Source organism: Chiloscyllium plagiosum, chromosome 14 (assembly GCF_004010195.1).
Source record: "Chiloscyllium plagiosum isolate BGI_BamShark_2017 chromosome 14, ASM401019v2, whole genome shotgun sequence".
Taxonomy (NCBI): domain Eukaryota; kingdom Metazoa; phylum Chordata; class Chondrichthyes; order Orectolobiformes; family Hemiscylliidae; genus Chiloscyllium; species Chiloscyllium plagiosum.
Genome location: NC_057723.1, coordinates 47,887,532 through 47,906,958, shown reverse-complemented (window position 1 = coordinate 47,906,958; position 19,427 = coordinate 47,887,532).

The window sequence follows — 19,427 nt, the reverse complement described above, 5'->3', positions numbered from 1 at the left end:
AGAGAACAGATTGAAGGGATAAGAACTTGGTCATTAGTGGTAAGGTCTGTATATAGAATAACTGTGGCAAGACCTTCAAGTGTCTTGACAGAAAGTGGGTGGGGATCGATTAGCTCAGTTGGCTGGACAGCTGGTTTGTGATACACAGTGATGCTAACAGTTCAATTCCTGCACTTGCTGAGTTTTCCATGAAGGACTCTCCTTCTCAACTTCTGCCCTTACCTATGGCAGGTTGACCCGCAGGTTAAACCACCACCTATCATCACTTTCTAATCAGAGAGCAGTACTATGATCTTGTAACACTGTGGTGACTTTACCTTTATTACAGATGCATCAGAAAAAAAAAGAGTGGGATTGAAGATGTTTATTTTCAAAAGAATGGGACATCATTAGTTTTGAAAAAATAAATGTGGAAGATGGACGGAGGTTGATAACCTTAGATAAGACCAGCATCTAGGTAAGAGCTAGCAGCCTATATGGAGGAAAATAGTACAGTGGATACACTTGGAAATGGAGTGAAGCTGCAGAAATGAAGATGATAATGGTTGAGTGGGAAGTAAAGATAACAGAGGCAAGGTGGGAAGTATCAGAAACAGTAAAGTCAATGCTATTAACTTTGGAAACAGAAAAGTCCAAGAAATCCCTAGTACCAGAGACCAGAATGTAGAAGATTCATTGGAAGTAAGTCAAAGGAAATAACTTGCTATTGGAAAGAATAGTTTGGGATTATATTTATTTAAACTCATAAGATGGCTTGGTTGCAAGCAGGAAGTAGTTTTACTCCTTGAGCTCATCAAGGTAGATTTTAAGATGGACTATCAAAGATTACATATTGTGGGTAGTTTTGAGAAAATGTCAAATCTGTAAATTTTAAAGAAAATCCCAAACACACATTACAAAAATCTCAACATCCTTTGATTTTGATTACATTTTCTACATTTTTCGGATATGTGAGCAATATTGGCAAGAGCTTTTATGGTTTGATCGTAGTCAGTCTGGGTCATTTAGGATAAACCCTGCATACTGTATGACTGGAGCCCCCTTAAGTGAGAAAAGGCAGAGATAGCAGGTTTCCTTGACGTTAGCAGATTAGAGTGAACTAATTGGTCATTTTCTGGCACTGGTACACAAAATACTAAGCTTACAATATTCAAGTATGTTATATTGGATTTTGAACTCCTGATATCTGTATTGCTTGCTGGGTAACATTACCACAAAGCTACGAATGAGCTGACTTGGTTGTACAGTCTCATGTGCAAAGATTGGATCTTGCTCCAACCATGAATGAGTGAAAACTGAGGTTCCGTTCCGAATGATTTGGAGATGTCGGTGTTGGACTGGAGTGTACAAAGTTAAAAATCACACAATACCAGGTTATAGTCCAACAGGTTTAATTGAAGCACTAGTTTTAAGAGCGCCACTCCATCATCAGGTGGTTGTGGAGGACACAATTGTAAAACACAGAATTTATAGCAAAAGTTTACAGTGTGATGTAACTGAAATTATACATTGAAAAATACCTTGATTGCTTGTTGAGTCTTTCATCTGTTCAAATACCATGATAGTTTCACTTCTTTTATATGTAAATCACAAAACCTTTTTTTAAAAGTTACATCCTCAGGTTAAGTGTAACAATTGGTGATAGCCAGATAATATGTTGAAGGTGTTAGCCCCCGGTGTTCTCTGTCTGTGTCATAATGTTTAGACTGATTCTAATCTAAAAAGTGAGTTAACAGAGTCTTACATGAATGCATGCAGTTTTTGAGCAAAGTACAATGTAACTCTGCAAGTACAAATTCACCCCACAAACGTATATGTATATGTGTGCATATGGGTTTTTGTGTGTGAGAGATGTTAAGGTCCTTGCCTGCAACTGGAGAGTTGGCTAGCGAGCCACACTGCCTCTTTTCAGGAAGGCCTATTGAACTAGGCAGTGAATCAGGCAATGGTGAGGCCAGTGGTACGTTTTCTCCGAGAAGCAGGACCCTGGGGGTGAAAGCTGTCAGTCAATCAGAGATCACTGGAGAAGCAGTGGCAAGAATGACAAGTTCCAAAGTTTGAAGACAACAGAGTGACCCAGGTCACAGATAGCAATGTTAACAGGCATGCTGTGAGGTGAGGATTGTGGGGAGAGATATAGTGTCCTCACCATCAATGGCAGGACAGTGACTCTCAATAGGTTTCCTTTATTCTAGATGTCAATCTAGAATCTTTAATCAATGAAGAATTCCTGTAAATTGACAAGCACATTTGTAGACGTTGTTCACACCACATAGTGTCAGATCTGCCTGCAGCATGGATTAACACCAGTGGCAGTAAGAAAAGGTCCTTAATTAGTAAATAATTCATCACTTAAGGACCTCAAATGGCAGAGGGGCAGGTAGGTCAATCATGGGCCTGCTATAAATTAATTCTGGCAGAGGTGAGATGGCAATGGGGTTCAGGTGCACCACCTCCCTGCCTGATTAAATGTCCTCCCTACATTCAAGTCCATCACCAGAGAGAGTAAAATGTTTTTCCCATTAACTCTGTTTCACCTTCCACAGGTTATGCCAGATTTCCTCAGTATTTTCAGCACCTGCTGCATTTTGCTGGTATAAAACACTTTCAAATTTGTATCATGTTGAAGTTCAGTGCTTAATTTTGCTAGAAAAGTCACAATACTTTAAAAGTTTTAATCTTCAGGGACATAAAAATAAAAGAAAATTATCAGAAGCCATTTACTCCTTCAATCCTTCAGCTAGAATATAGCTGAAGGCTCGATGTAAACAATGCAAGTTCTTTGTAAATGCCACAAGATTGCTTGAGCACACCAGCTCATTACACAAGTTCAGACAGTCCTTTCCTGCAGTAACAGAATGAAAAGACCAATTTTCGGTCCTCCCATTCATTCTGTTAAAAAATGTATCTCTATCCCGCTGTGGATATCATTCTGCAAATGTCACCTTTGAGAACCCAGTGAAACCACAGACCATCATCGTGACATTTTCCTGATAGTTTCAAAGCCCCAGGGGCTGTCTCATTTTCACAGCTGGAACACAGAAACCTAGCGAGACTGCCCCACCTCCACAACAAAAGAACAAGAAAAAGAATTAGTTTTCAGAACTCTGAAAATTAAATCTTCCTCAAAGAAATGTTGATATTCTGAACACAAGAAGCAACAATTCCAGTTCTTTCAGGCTGTTAGATTGTTTATGCTGACGCAGTTCATAAATTTATTAGTGTCCTGGTTCCTGAAGTTGCATGAGATTCATTTGATGGTAACGACATTTTCTTTAATTCAAATTTAAAGGTAGCAGAAAAAAAAGAAGCTGTTATTTAAGGAAAGGCCCTGGGAATTATAAGGCTTTCTAACTGAATAATGGAAGCAATAGGTATTTTGTTCTTTAATATTTTATATCGAATAGATTCTGTAGAAATGAATTTCCTCTGCAGAACACCTGTCAAGCTTTGTAAGATATGTGTGTAATGTCCACCACCCTCATCTAACTCTCTTTAGTTCTGAAGTTCTCAATTTTTTAATTTATATTCATATTGGTAGTAGTTTTTGTCTCTCACTTACTGCTAACATCCCTCCCACATCTTATGCATTTCCATCGCATTCCTCTCTAACATTGCAAAGCTATAGGCTTTAGTTGTACTTTAGATCGTTCTTGGAAATAATGATGCTCCCCCTTCCTGTAAATTCAGGAGTGTGCCTGGGCAATCTAATATTTTCTGATATATAGATACTGGGTATATGATCTGAATAGGATACTGTATATTTCAGATGTGGTTTAACATGGACTCGTACAACTTATTGAAAGACAGACTAAGAAACAATGGGCTATATTATGGCCTCCTTCTTTAGAGACCACAATTTTCTTTCCCATGTGGATGAACCCTCATCTCCGCACTCAAACCCCACCCCTCCAACCGTAACAAGGACAGAACTCCCCCCCCCCCGTCCTTACTCTCCACCCCACTGACCTTCATATAAACCGCATCATCCACTGACATTTCCGCCACCTCCAAACGGACCTCACCACCAGAGATATATTTCCCTCCCCATCCATTTCCGCTTTCTGCAAGGACCGTTCCCTCCGTGACTACCTGGTCAGGTCACCTTATCTACTGTGTCCGTTGCTCTCGATGTGGTCTCCTCTACGTCAGGGAGATAGAACACTAACTCACGGGCAGTTCAAGGAACATCTCTGGGACAAATGCACCAAACAACCCCAACACCCTGTGGCCAACTACTTCAACTCCCTCTCCCACTCCCCCAAGGACATGGAAATTCTGGCCCTCCTCCACCACCAAACCAAATCCAGCCGCCAACTGGAGGAAGAAGGCCTCATCTTCCACCTCAGGACCCACCAACCACACGGCATCAACATTGCCTTCACCAGTTTCCAAACCTCCCTTCCCCCCACCACATCCCAGATCCAACCCTCCAACTTGGCACCACCTTCTTGACCTGTCCTACCTATGCATCTTCTTTCCGACCTATCCGTTCCACCCTCCCCACCGACCTATCACTATTATTACCCCTCACCTGCATCCACCTATTGCCTTCCCACCTATCTTCCCTCCAACCCCACTCCCATTCACCTATTGTATTCTTTGCTTCCTTCCCCCACCTCTTCTGTGACCTATCACCTCCATCCTCACCCCATTCACCTACTGTACTCTTTGCTACTTTCTCCCCAGCATCCCCCCCCCCCCCCCCCCCCCTTTTATCTCTCCTTCCTGGAGGCTTCCTGCCTCTATTCCTGATGAAGGGCTTTTGCCCGAAACGTTGACTTTCCTGCTCCTCGGGTGCTGCCTGACCTGCTGTGCTTTTCCAGCACCACCCTAATCTAAACTGTGGTTTCTGGCATCTGCAGTCCTCACTTTTGCCTATATTGTAAACTTGTGATGCGTTGAGCTGCAGGGTGGTGATAGGGTGGTTGATGTTTAATAATGTCCTACCATATGTAGATAAAGTCAATAGCACACAAGAATCTTGTGACATTCATTCAAAATTGTTTGATGGTGACATGCACCCTTTTGGCGTTGTCCAGTGTGTGTAAAATCAGTGGTTTTCCTGTTATAATTCCATGACACCAGGGAGAGGAACAGGAGAATAGAGACAAGCTGGAGGTTTGTGATCGGCAAGGTTGTATCAGGTTAGGGGGATTATGGAATTACACGAGGATTAGAAAAGAAATCTAACGGAGGACAGAGGGTAGGGTCAATGGCATAGCAGAGTGAAGTGGACATAGTATGGACTGAGATGGTGGGGAAAACGTAAGAAAATAAGGGGTCAAAAAGGCAGTGTCAATACTGTCTAAATATGTGTCCATGTTAGGGTGCTGGCTGGCAGAGCTATAGAGAATCTTGAGTTTACCAACAACATTCCAATTACTCCCACTGAGAACATTATCAGACAATTCCCTTTACAGAGTTTTGAAGGGAAGGACCAGCTGAGCCTTCAATTTCAGCCTTGTCTGACAGAACAGTGAGGACAACACTGGAAACTAATATGAATGCTAAGTAAAAGTTGAATGCAAAAGCACTGCACTGCTTCTGCCACAGTAAAGGAAATTCACCCTATCCATTGTAACCATCACTACTTGACAATCAAGAGGCATGGCATTATAATTAGTTCTCTGATTAAGCTAGATGCAGCAAATAATAATAATGAACACATATGAATAAAATGAAACCCATGCAATGTGTAATACTTAAAAATGAAACTTAATTTTGAAAAACACCTCCACAATTTTGTGTTCTCGAGTCTAAGGTTAATGTCAATGGAGTTATGCAGAAAATTGTGGCAGTGATGCAGAACCCTCATTTGACCAGGTATCTCTTCAATAGGCTGCCCATAGATATAGCATTGTCAGCTGGTGGAGGGCTTCATCAATGCAACGTTTCCTGGTGGCTCAGTGGTTAGCACTGTTGCCTCATAGTCCCAGGGACCTGGGATGGATTCCAACCTTGGGGGGAACTGTCTGTGTGAGTTTCCTCTGGGTGCTCTGGTTTCTTCCCACAGTCCAAAGATGTGCAAGTTAGGTGGATTGCCCATGCTGACTTGCCCATAATGTCCAGGGATGTGTAGGCCAGGTGAGTTAGCCATGTGGAATGCAAGTCTGGGTGGGATGCTTTTCAGAGCATCAATGTAGACTGAATAGGTTGAACAGCCTGTTTCCACATGGTAGAGACTCGAAACGAACCATGTTTTGCCTGCACCCCACAGGCACTTTGAATTTTAATATGTATCATGTGGAGAAAGGCAAAAGGAGAAAAAGCAGAAATGGCACAATGTTATGAGGTTAGGGATTGGCAAGTTGTTGACAAAATATAGCTGCATGTATTCAATTGTGAAAAGTTTGGTGTGGGGAATAAAAATACAAGAAATGCCAGAAGTCTTATTCTGTGCCTTGTTTCAAGGACACCATGGTTTTACTGCTGTGGCTCTGAGAATGCAGAAGGATACAGTTTCCCTCGAGAAGGAAGGAAAGGGTTGGTTGAAAACCAGAGGGCAGAAGCAGGTCAGCCATAATACCACGGTAGGAAGCAATCCAATTATTTAATGACTTACTTGGCGGACAAGCTTTGGAATTCAGGAGATAACTTGCTTGCTGCAAAAGTTCCAGTCTCTGGCTTATGTACGGACACACAGCATTTATATGACTGGTTCAGTTAAGTTTCGACTTAATGGTAACCCCTAGGATGTTGAGACAGTAGTTGATTAGTGATGATTATGCGACTGAATGTCAAGGGGATCCTGTACATAGAAGAATTTATTATCTAAAACCTGAATAGTCCTCTCTTTAAGATACTTCTTCCAGAAAATATGTAAAACTAACAGAATACATCCAACTGATATTGGCAATTATGCAAACTTCTTGTACCTATCATTCAGAATGTAAAAAATGTAAACGCTTCTTTGACATAATTCATTTACCATTTGGTTCATATTTCTTAATTCAAAAACTAATTTATATATGTCTTGAAAAGATATGAAAGTTCAAATCCACAGAACGATCAAAGTCAATTTAAAGCACACTAAATTTACAAAATAATGATGTACTCCCATGACAAAAAATGTGTGCTGGACTTTCGAGTGGTTGTAAATATAATGGTGTATCCTGCATGTATCTACAAACTGCACTGATTCAGAAATTAGCAGTTTAATCATCTGCATTGTTAACTGTAAACAATATTAAACAGATTTCATCATGTGAATATTATTTAAATCAGTTTGCAAATGCAAGATTAAATGAAAATAATCCACCACTGACAAATACTGCAATTCAGATTATCTGCAGAATGCAGAGGATTTAATCTTTCCCACAAAGGAAGAGTCAGACTCAAATTACCAAGTGATAGCATTTTGACAAATGCCAACCTATCCAAGCATGAAAGTGGAAGCTCTCCCAGTCCCATGCAGCATGTAGAGTAGCTGGAGATAACCATTAGCATTTCACCATGAAATTACATGAGACATAAATGCTGTAGTGTGCCTCCACTGTACAACTGCAAAAACTCTCATCAGATTTCTTGTGATTTAGAAGCTCTTTACCTTTACATACATAACTCGGAGTGCACCTAGAATATCCACCATTACAGCAATGCCAGAAAGTCCATGGTAAAATAGGTGCCATGAGAGATCCCATTCAGAGTAAAAGACATTTGATAATACTACTAACATTTAGAGTTCTGTCAGTTTGAAATAATATTTTAAGGCTTAAGCTTTTAAATCATTAGTTTCAATTTTTGCTAGTGAAACAACTAAATTTAAGCTAGCCTGAGAACAGGAAGGCATTTGCTTGCAAGAAACTGTCCTTGGTTCAGGAATTTGCATTTACTTAAGTTACTAAACACACTGTGCACTTTCGTGTCTCTGTCAGCTTTAAAATAATAAGCGGAAGGTTTGAAATCATCAGCTAAAACTGTGTATGAGTTTCTTTTCTTTAAAGGAGAAGCATGTAATGTAATGCATTATAACATGCTAACTACCTTTGTTTGTGAAACATATCTCCAGGACAAATTACTTAAATTTCAGGGGATATCACTGCTAACGTTTGTTAACATGTTTTATGTGAAATTGTTTTCAATAGTTGTTTTATTGATAAGAAAGTGCAACATTATTTATGCAACTGCTCCATATGTACTGCTCTGAAAGTAAAAGGATGTGATATTTGTTTATAGTGGAATCTAACCCCTGGGGTTTAAATACAATAGGTGATGGTCAGTTGTCTCAGATTGTTAGATTCTAGTTACAGGGGTGGAATGATGTCAGTTGACCTTTTCCTATAGCCATTGGTCATTGGTACTGTTTCACTATTGCTTCTGTACTGTAGTTTTTCTGTGACACAAATCAATGTGATATCACCACAGAAAAGAATAAAAAAGACATCTACTGGCACGTTCCAGGATTCCTAGTATCTTGAGGAATCAGAAATTTCTACATTGCCTTCACTGTTTTTGTTAAATGTTATAAATCTTACTTATTAAAATCTACTGATTAGTCATACCTTATTAAGTCAACACAATTGAGCACTACAATGTAAGAAATTTAAAAATTGGATTCTAGATATTTGGATTAATGCCTCAAAACAATCCAAAATTTATAGAGTGATGAAGTCTTTGGAAACATTGCATACAGTTCTGAAATAGCTCCATAGAGACTGGTATTCTGTCACCAAGCCACCCTTTATTTATACGTCCATGGCGCTTGACACTGATCCAGCTGCCTCAGAGCCAGCGCCCAGAGTGAACAGAACCTCTGACACTCCTGATTACATCTGTCAGCCAGGCCTCCCTGATTAAACCAGATTAACTGCCCCAGTCAGGGAACTCATATTCTATGAGATCCATCTGGCTGACCTCATTACAATCAGTGCAGGTTCCAACTGCCTAAAGCTAAAACAGATTCTTTGGCACTGGGTCAGGAATCATCATTTCTCAGCACAATCCTACCAATGTTATTGAGTATCTTGTTTTCCTTACTCGTCAGCACATATAAAATTTGAATACTTCATAAAAATTTCCTCTTCTGGGCTCTATACTTCCTGCAGCAGAGGGAAAGTGGGCAACCAACAATTGAATAAACCCAGTTTTATTATGTACAGAATGTTATAATGCACTTAGCAAAAACTTCCACTTAGTTCTGGTTGTTTTCATTCCAGTAAATATCATTATAGTAAGAGCTGGTCCACTTGCAAGCCTTGAGGTCAACTGTAAGATGATTTTCTTTGTTGTTCTTGCCACTAATGCAAATATGTCATGTTTTATTCTTTTATGTTTCTCAATTTAGCTTTTGCAGTTGAACACTGGGCAAAAATACTGCATCTGATGAAGTGAAATCATATTATAATTTGTCAGCTACAACAAGAAAACACATTAATTTGAACTGTGCCTAGAATGTTTTAAATTACACCTATGCATAAGTGTGAATGGTGGCTAGTTAGCTTATTGGTTAGCGTTAGTGTGTCCTGAGAATAATACTAACACTGCAAGTTTGATTCCTGATCTAACTGTTTGCTGTCTCTCAAGAGTTGAAGGCGTAGGCAAACAAATACTGGCCAAAAAGCAGGTTAGGATGAGATTTCAGCAGCTGATGAACCAAGGACCTGCCTTTGGGAAGATGACAATTGAGCGAATAGCAGTTGACATTAAGATGTAAGTAAGATCTGAATTTTGCCTTGAAGAGGATAAAATAAGCAAAAGTATAAAATGAAGAGAAAGAACTTTGGTCACTAAAAAGAATGCCTTCCAGGCTTGCAGCACTTACATAACTGTCTTTTGAAGTGCAGTCACTATCAGTTCATGTGCAAAACCAAATCATGTCAACAAAATCAACATCAAATTCACAGCACCGTTTTGCCTCAGTATGACAGGCCAAGTTTCTCATTTATACTAACGCTTGCCTTACATTATAAACAGACTGTTTTTGACATTATGGTAAAATAATTGTTCTGTTTCTCTTTTGAAATCTAACAAGTAAAATACTTCCTCTAGAGAGGATGACATATTGTTTAAAACTGCACTTGTGGTGTCACTATGATTTCAAGTGTAGTGCAATATAAGTTAATGGGAGAAATTTGGAGGAGTTATTGAACAAAGGTTAGACTTACTGCATTCTACCTATGTTTCATATTAAGGTTTAAGAGAGGGGTGTACAGATTGTGTATGCACACCTTTGAGGTTTCAGTGTCAGGTAACACCGCCTTTCTCAAATGGCAAGTTGTGTGATGGGTGTTCTGCTTCAGGTCAAAGACCCGGTGGTCAAGATCTGATTGCCTTGGAGTGACAGCCCCAATATATGCAGTCATTTGTTTTGAAAATCAGTGTGCATTCTGGCTGATGTAGTCTACCATTGGCCAATGCTGCATATTTGTACATAGGCAACGACCCAGTCAAGGACTAAGGAGTCATCATCACATCAAGATGGCAGAGTTGATCAGGAAGGCCATTGTCAAGCAGTTGTTGCAGCATCAGTGAAGCTTGGAGTAGATGGAATGTAGAGAGGAAGCAATTTTTTCACCATCACAAACTCCTCTTGTGCAATATCAATGTCCAAAATTGCCAGGTCCAGGGCTGGATAAGTGAGAACCAATTGTGAAAGTTTATAGCAGGACATAAGCTCATCAGAGTTTGGACAGATGCAGTTTAACCTAGAATAGTGCAAGTGATGGATGTTTGAAATAAGAACTGGAAAAGGAAGTATAGATCTTAACAGACAAAGACACGCACGAGAATTCCTAGAAGCATGGCATTCCAGCCAAACTCCATGAACAAACACATCGAGTTAGACCCCATCCATCACCCGCTGATAAAAAGAAAGGGAAATCACATCACCACAGGAAATAACATCACCGCAGGAAATGACATCACCAACCCAAGGAAACCCAAACATATAAATAGAAAGCAGGAATTATCAGCAGTGCTTCGACTGGAGGCCCACTAAAGGTATTACCTAGTAGGGTGATGAAACGTCTGGAAATGAACCTTCCAGCTCAGTGAGCAAATCTACATCCAGAACCTCGAACTGAGCTACAAATCTTCTCAGAACTCGCTAAGACAGTACATGGAGCAGAGGTATTGTAGAGATAACAGAGATATATAGGTTCTTGAAAAGCTGGAGCACAATTAACAGGGCCATAAAAATCAATAAACAAATCTTTGCTGCATCTAACACTATAGAATGCAAAACGAAAGGTAGTAATATTAGAATTTTACAGAACCATATTTCACTGTACTTGAGATAACTGCATGGCTTTGAGAATCCTCAAATACAAGGGAGAAAAAATGCATAGTAGGTTAACCAGGGCACTAAGGAGGATGATGAGGCAGAGCTCGGGAGAGACACATAGACAATTTGGGCTTTATCACTAAATGGGCAAAGAGTGATTATGTGAGTCAGTGGGTGAGAGAGAGTGTGGCATGTGACTAAGTGAGTGAATGTACATGAAAGTGAGAGAGGAAATGTGTGTGTGGAAACATGAATGAGTGTGTTGGACTGTGAGTAATGAGAGTGAGTGAGTGTGTTCTGAAGGGGAAGAGAGGCCAGCAAGAGGTCATTGTCCACATTGGAACCAACGACAAAGGAAGGGGAAAGGTTGAGATTCTGAAGGGAGATTACAGAAAGTTAGGCAGGAATTTAAAAAGGAGGTCCTTGAGAGTAGTAATATCTGGATTACTCCTGGTGCTATGAGCAAGTGAGGGCAGGAATAGGAGGATAGAGTAGATGAATGTATGGCTGAGGAGCTGGTGTATGAGCGACGGATTCACATTTTCGGATCATTGGAATCTCTTTTGGGGACAAAAGGGTAACTAGGGAGAGAATAGGGTCCCTCAAAGATCAGCAAGGGGGCCTTTGTGTGGAGCGCAGAAAATGGGGGAGATACTAAACGAGTATTTTGCATTAGCATTTACTGTGGAAAAGGATATGGAAGATAAAGAATGTAGGGAAATAGATGGTGACACCTTGAAAAATGCCCATAATACAGAGGAGGAAGTGCTGGATGTCTTGAAATGCATAAAGGTGGATAAATCCCCAGGACCTGATCAGGTGTACCCTAAACGTCTGTGGGAAGCTAGAGAAGTGATTGCTTTGCGTCTTGCTGGGATATTTGTATCATCAATAGTCACAGGTGAAGTGCCGGAAGACTGGAGGTTGGCTAACGTGGTGCCACTGTTTAAGAAGGGTGGTAAGGACAAGACCAGTGATCCTGATGTTGGTGGTGGGCAAGTTGTTGGAGAGAATCCTGAGGGAGTGGGCAGCTAGAGAAGTGATTGCTTTGCGTCTTGCTGGGATATTTGTATCATCAATAGTCACAGGTGAAGTGCCGGAAGACTGGACGTTGGCTAACATGGTGCCACTGTTTAAGAAGGGTGGTAAGGACAAGCCAGGGAACTATAGACTAGTGATCCTGATGTCGGTGGTGGGCAAGTTGTTGGAGGGAATCCTGAGGGACAGGATGTACATGTATTTGGAAAGCAAAGACTGACTAGGGATATTCAACATGGCTTTGTGCGTGGGAAATCATGTCTCACAAATTTGATTGAGCTTTTTGAGTAAGTAACAAAGAGGATTGATGAGGGCAGAGGGGTAGATGTAGTCTATATGGACTTCAGTAAGGCGTTCGACTAGGTTCCCCATGGGAGGCTGGTTAGCAAAATTAGATCTCACGGAATACAGGGAGAACTAGCCATTTGGATATAGAACTGGCTCAAAGGTAGAAGACAGAGGGTTGTGGTGGAGGGTTGTTTTTCAGACTGGAGGCCTATGACCAGTGGAATGTCACAAGGATCGGTGCTGGGTCCTCTACTTTTTGTCATTTACATAAATGATTTAAATGCAAGCATAAGAGGTACAGTTAGTAAGTTTGCAGATGACACTAAAATTGGAGGTGTGGTGGACAGTGAAGAAGTTTACCTCCGATTACAACAAGATCTTGATCAGATGGGCCAATGGGCTGAGAAGTGGCAGATGGAATTTAATTCAGATAAATGTGAGGTGCTGCATTTTGGGAAAGCAAATCTTAGCAGGATTTATACATTTAATGGTAAGGTCCTAGGGAGTGTTGCTGAACAAAGAGACCTTGGAGTGCAGGTTCATAGCTCCTTGAAAGTGATAGGATAGTAAAGAAGGCGTTTGGTATGCTTTCCTTTATTGGTCAGAGTATTGAGTACAGGAGTTGGGAGATCATGTTGTGCGGCTGAACAGGTCATTGGTTCAGCCACTGTTGGAATATTGCATGCAGTTCTGGTATCCTTCCTATCGGAAAGTTGTTGTGAAACTTGAAAGGGTTCAGAAAAGACTTACAAGGATGTTGCCAGGGTTGGAGGATTGAAGCTTTAACGAGAGGCTGAACAGGCTAAGGCTGTTTTCCCTGGAGCGTCGGACGATGAGGGGTGACCTTATAGAGGTTTACAAGTTTATGAGGGGCATGGATAGGATAAATAGACAAAGTCTTTTCCTCAGGGTGGGGAAGTCCAGAGCTGGAGGGCATAGGTGTAGGGTGAGAGGGGAAAGATATAAAAGAGACCTAAGGGACAACTTTTTCACACAGAGGATGGTATGTATATGGAATGAACTGTCAGAGGAAGTGGTGGACACTGGTACAACTGCAACATTTAAAAGGCATTTGGATGTGTATATGAATAGGAAGGGTTTGGAGGGATATGGGCCAGGTGCTGGCAGGTGGTACTAGATTGAGTTGGGATATCTGATCGGCATGAATGGGTTGGACCGAAGAGTCTGTTTCAATGCTGTACATCTCTATGACTCTATGACTCTATGAGTGAACTGGACACATACAGAGACAGAAGCTGTTTTGTGCATAGATGCACACACATAACTTACTTACTCTTTCCTCCCCAAATCTACTAACACTCAAGTGTGAAGGACAACAAACTCAGAGTGCCTCACCTCAGTTATCTCTGCATTTTAGCTTGAAGAAAATAACAAGAGGCATTTAAAATGCTAAGACATTTGTTAAAAGTTCAACATACAGACTATAATACAAATAAAATTACAAAAGCAAATAAACTCCAGAATTTACATCCAGAAGGGAAAATATCAGTACGTCAGTGATTTTATCAGAATTGAAAAGCAACATGGAGGGCAATGGATGGTAGTAGAAAGAGGGGTTAACCTTGGTATAATTGGATTACAGATGTTCACAGAATGTTCACATATGAGCCACAAGGGATAAGTAGAGATGGCATCAGAGACAAATGTGGCATACCAGCAGATATCCTAGCAAGTGGGGAGGTGACAACATCATGGTAATGTCACTCGACCAATCATTCAGAACTACAGGCTAATTTTCTGAGGTGAAGAGTTCAAATCCCACCATGGTAAATTGTGAAATCTGAGTGTGATAAAAATCCAAAACTAAAAACTCAGCTAAAAGTTTCCAATGTCCATTTATGTAAAAACTATCTGGTTCATCAATGTCCTTCAAGGAAGGAAATCTTACAACTCCAGACCAATAGGTTGACTCCTAGCTGTCACCTGGGTAATTTGGGTCACTGGCCTAACCAGCGACACCCACAATCCCTGACCAAATCAGAAAGAAAGGGTGGTACAGTGGTTCAGTGGTTAGCACTGCTGCCTCACAGCACAAGGGGCCTGGATCAATTCCAGCCTTGGGTGACTGTCTGTGTGGAGTTTGCAGTCTCTCCTCATCTGCATTGATTTCTTCTGGGTGCTCTGGTTTTCTCCCACAGTCCAAAGATGTGCAGGTTAGATGGTTTGGCCATGCTAAATTGCCCATAGTGTCCAGGGATGTGCAGGCTAGATGGGCGAGCCATGGGAAATGTGGTATAGGAAGCTCTTCGGAGATTTGATGTGGGCTTGTTGGGTCAAATGGCCTGTTTCCATTGCAGGGATTCTACGATTCTTCTATGAGCTAAAGACAGCAATATTAAATGAACCAAATTGAAGATAAGCAAGTAAGAGGCAAAAATAGACCAAAAACAATATCTAAAATTAATCTGTCAGTTGATTTCGTATTCTGAATTTAAATCTCAAAGGTTAAATTTCACTAGCTTCTCTTGCCATCAGTTAACCTATCTGAGAAAACAAAACCCTGAGCTCAGACACTGGAAAATAAGAAACAGACATGCTTAGGCCCAAGATGCCGTCACAGTTTGGGAGCTGGTTGCCCTGATTTTAACCTAACTTGTCAGCACAGTTTGTGACCAGATGCCAGTTTTATTTCATATCAATTTAGGGTGTAAATGTGCAGATTGCAAAACTTGGCTGTTAAAGTTCTTGTAGAATAAATAAAATTAATAATTTGAAAACATATACAGAGAGAACTAAGTAATGGGAAAGGACAACATTCAGATTCATGGAAGCACTCTTTCGTGCAAAATTGAAGACAGGAAATACATTGTCAGCCAAATTTAGGAGTCAGCCACTTAAGTAATAATGGCAAAGTTAAAATGGCAAAGGTAGACTAAAACGAAAAGAGAAGACTTCTCTCAACTAGAATGCTAGAATGTCTGGCCTTTCTGTCTGTGACATCACTGATAGGATGTGTGCTGGTGTTGCTCCAACTTAAACAAAAGGGGCCATGATTTCAGACCAGGTAGTTATGCATCTCTTTGTCCAGTCATAATTTAAAAAAAAGTTTCTTATTGTCCTGAAACAGAGTTTTGGGAGGTATATTATTTTTGCCTGGAGATGATGTGTGGTTTAAATTAACGAAAGGCTCCCAAACTGTCCTCTTCCTTCTGTTTAGCAATGCTTACATTAACCAATTAAAATAATAGTTAGTCAAAGAAGCAGAGATTTCAGAGTACTTCAACTAGACGGTTATCCCTGAGGCAGACTCATAACTGCTTTGCGACGTATTAGGTATGAGAAACATATTTGGAACTGCCGATGTTAAAGAATCACTGGTGATCATTGATGTCGGATGATTGATACATAGAATTTAACAGTACAGAAGGACGCCATTTGAACCATCATATTTGTACCAGCTCCTGAAAGAGTTACCTAGCTAGTCTCACTCTCCAGCCCTATTTCCGTAGCCTTCTGACTTCATCACTTTGATTGGCTGAGAAGCAGCAACCAGATGCCGAATAAATAATTTTCAAAAATATTTCTCCATTCTCTATTCATTTTAAACAACAGTTGCAACATGAAATATACATAAAAACATTACACATGATTTCTGACTATCAAACACCACTGCATTAATTAAATGCTTTCTGATTCATGCTCCCTCCCCAATAATATTGAGTGCAATTGCCAATATTGTTTCCCTTCTTTATTAGTCCAAGATAGCTGTTGATCACAAGCCAAGAATTATTTTTTCCCAGATCATTTTGCCCATATTCAATCAGAACTATGCAAGGAATATGGTTGTTCAGGGCTTTGAGGTAACACCGTTATATTTGATTTATCATTAGCTACAACATCTCTCATTCAATATCTGAGATACCTGTCTTCAGTTGGCCTGGATTAATTAAATATCACAAATAAGATACAGAAAAGACATCAACAAGCACTGGATCTTAATTTTTTTTTCCTTGCTCTTCAGCAGGCTAGGCACCTTGCGAGAGATTTAAATCATGTTTGAAAAATAAATTGAGATAGATTTAAAGCGATCAGCTGGAAGTAGAACTATGGAAAAATGGCAGATGAAACAGATAGAATACGATAGAATTGGGACAGAACAGTACCTTGTAGACAGCATATGCCACAGTGGACATGTTACATGAATAACAAATACATTATAAATTCAAATGCTAAATCCCGTGTGTTCAAAGTGAATTCGAAAGAACTGACTGCTTACTAGAAAAATGAAACACTTTTTATTCTGAAACTTATGTATGTTGCCTCTAACTAAACAACCAGAAAAACAAAACAAACTAAATTCCAAAACCCAGTGGTGAGGAAATGCAAATATTTTAAAATGAATTACTTGTGAACAGCCTGTGCTGCTGAGAAAAAAATGAAATTAACTAAATAAAATAACATCCAAAATCTTTTACCTCACTTTGTTAGCCACTTATTCAGTTGCTTTTCACTTTTTCTAAATATTCTTTTCAGCTAAGTGCACAAAAAAGAGAATGCATTTTTTTCTATTAAATGATTCAATGCTAAATGATTATTTAATTTGTTCTATAATTATAAGGAATTTTTCAACTCCAGATGAAGGAACATACTGATAACATAGCATAATGTCTAATAAATGAATATGAATCATATGTGATCATCTTGACATTTTTATGACATTTCCAGGAAGCCAAACAATATTCGAGACTATATTTTCATTTATTTAACAAAATAAAACTGATCAAATGGAAAAATAAAGTCTGACATTGTTTGTTTAATTGTGATGGACATTGTCAAAGCCACTTAAACTTGATTTGAATTAATTCCTTTAGGTCTTATAAAGTTTCATATACATGATGCTGATCAGAGATCGGATCCAACTTGTTAATCTTCTTTCCTGTCGGGGTCTAAATGAAATACGTTTAGGCACTTTAAACAGTACCAAATATGTCAATATCGACAGCACAAACTGTCCACAAATGTAACAGAAATTACCACTAAACTGCCAATATTAATCAGAAGTGACATAATAGTCATTACAGTAGGAATTGGAAATTCATTGGTGTAATATGTACTATCATACTGATGTTGAAATTTAGACATACAACTCTAAAAGTTATAGCTGTTACTATTAGTAGTAAAGAAGTCCATGTGTTTACATATCACATCTGCTACTTTAATGATGGAACTAATCCAGTTAAAATGTCAAGCTGGCTAGCACTTTCACTAAAATAACTGCAGACTGTCACACAAACGTGTAATATATAATTTGATAAAGATAATAGCACAGCCTTCACGGAAGGACGTAAATGGCTGACAAAGAAAAACAACTGGGACATGACGCTCACACTATGGTTATGTTCAATGTAGGGATACCAGTAATAGTAGAGAACAAAATTAAAATCACTGGAAAGGCAGAAATGGCAGGATTAAGTGAGATTTCAGAAAAGTTTGAAAACAAGTCAACAAATTAGCAATTAAAAATTCTTCTATTTGTGAAGAACATTTAAACATGGGATGGATAAAGTACAAAACAAATATTTTGTTATGTGGTTAAATAAGATACATTAAGCAATGAAGCTCAATTTGGCATTGGAAAGATTAAAAATAAACTACTTAAAATGTTAAAATTCGGGCAATCAATATTATAGAAAATCAAGAGGAATAGAAAAAGTGCAGAGAAGAGTTGAAAAAAAAGGAGAGAGAAAACAATTGGTATTTGACATAAATGGTGAATTCAGAGAGAGGGTAAGTCTGCAGTTGTAATGTTAGTCTATTGTTGAAGACAGAATGAATGACGGAAATATTAAATAACCATCTTTTTAAACAATAGTAGTGAAAATAAGCATATGGATGTACTGGGGGTGAATATTATCAAATCCTAACAGACCAAATATCATTCTATCAGCCTACTCACAAGCATCATAAAGTAATAGCAAAAGTCTTTGACTGTGGTATTAAACAGCATTCATTCACCAACAACCCAATTGCCAGTGCTCAGATTATGTTGTGGTTCTGTTCGCTGAGCTAGGAATTTGTGTTGCAGGTATATTGGGTCCAGGCAGATGTGCTTATTGATTGAATCTGTGCATGAGTGCCATGCCTCTAGGAATTCCCTGGCTGTTCTCTGTTTGGCTTGTCCTATAATAGTAGTGTTGTCCCAGTCGAATTCATGTTGCTTGTCATCTGTGTGTGTGGCTACTAAGGATAGCTGATCGTGTCATTTCGTGGCTAGTTGGTGTTCATGGATGCGGATCGTTAGCTGTCTTTCTGTTTGTCCTATGTAGTGTTTTGTACAGTCCTTGCATGGGATTTTGTACACTATGCTGGTTTTGCTCATGCTGGGTATCGGGTCCTTCATTCTGGTGAGTTGTTGTCTGAGAGTGGCTGTTGGTTTGTGTGCTGTTATGAGTCTTAGTGGTCGCAGTAGTCTGGCTGTCAGTTCGGAAATGCCGAAGGTATACAGGAAAGCCACTCACACAGACCAAATCCTAAACTACGAAAGCAACCACCCCAAAAGAAGTTGCATCAAGACACTATTCAAAAGAGCCACAACACATTGCAGTACACCAGAACTGCAAAAAGAGGAAGAAGAACACCTATACAATGTACTCGCCAAAAAAGGATACCCCTGCAATTTCATCAACAGATGCCTAAGGGAAAGACAATGGAACGAGGACATGCCACAGCCCAAAGGACTAGCCACACTACCATACATCAAGAGCATTTCCGAACTGACAGCCAGACTACTGCAACCACTAGGACTCATAAGAGCACTGCACCGACCACTGCAACTGACAGCTGGAACTGACAACCGGAAGCAGCAGATTCAAACCACTACAAATGCCAAAGGAAAGATCACAGAAGCGCTTCACAG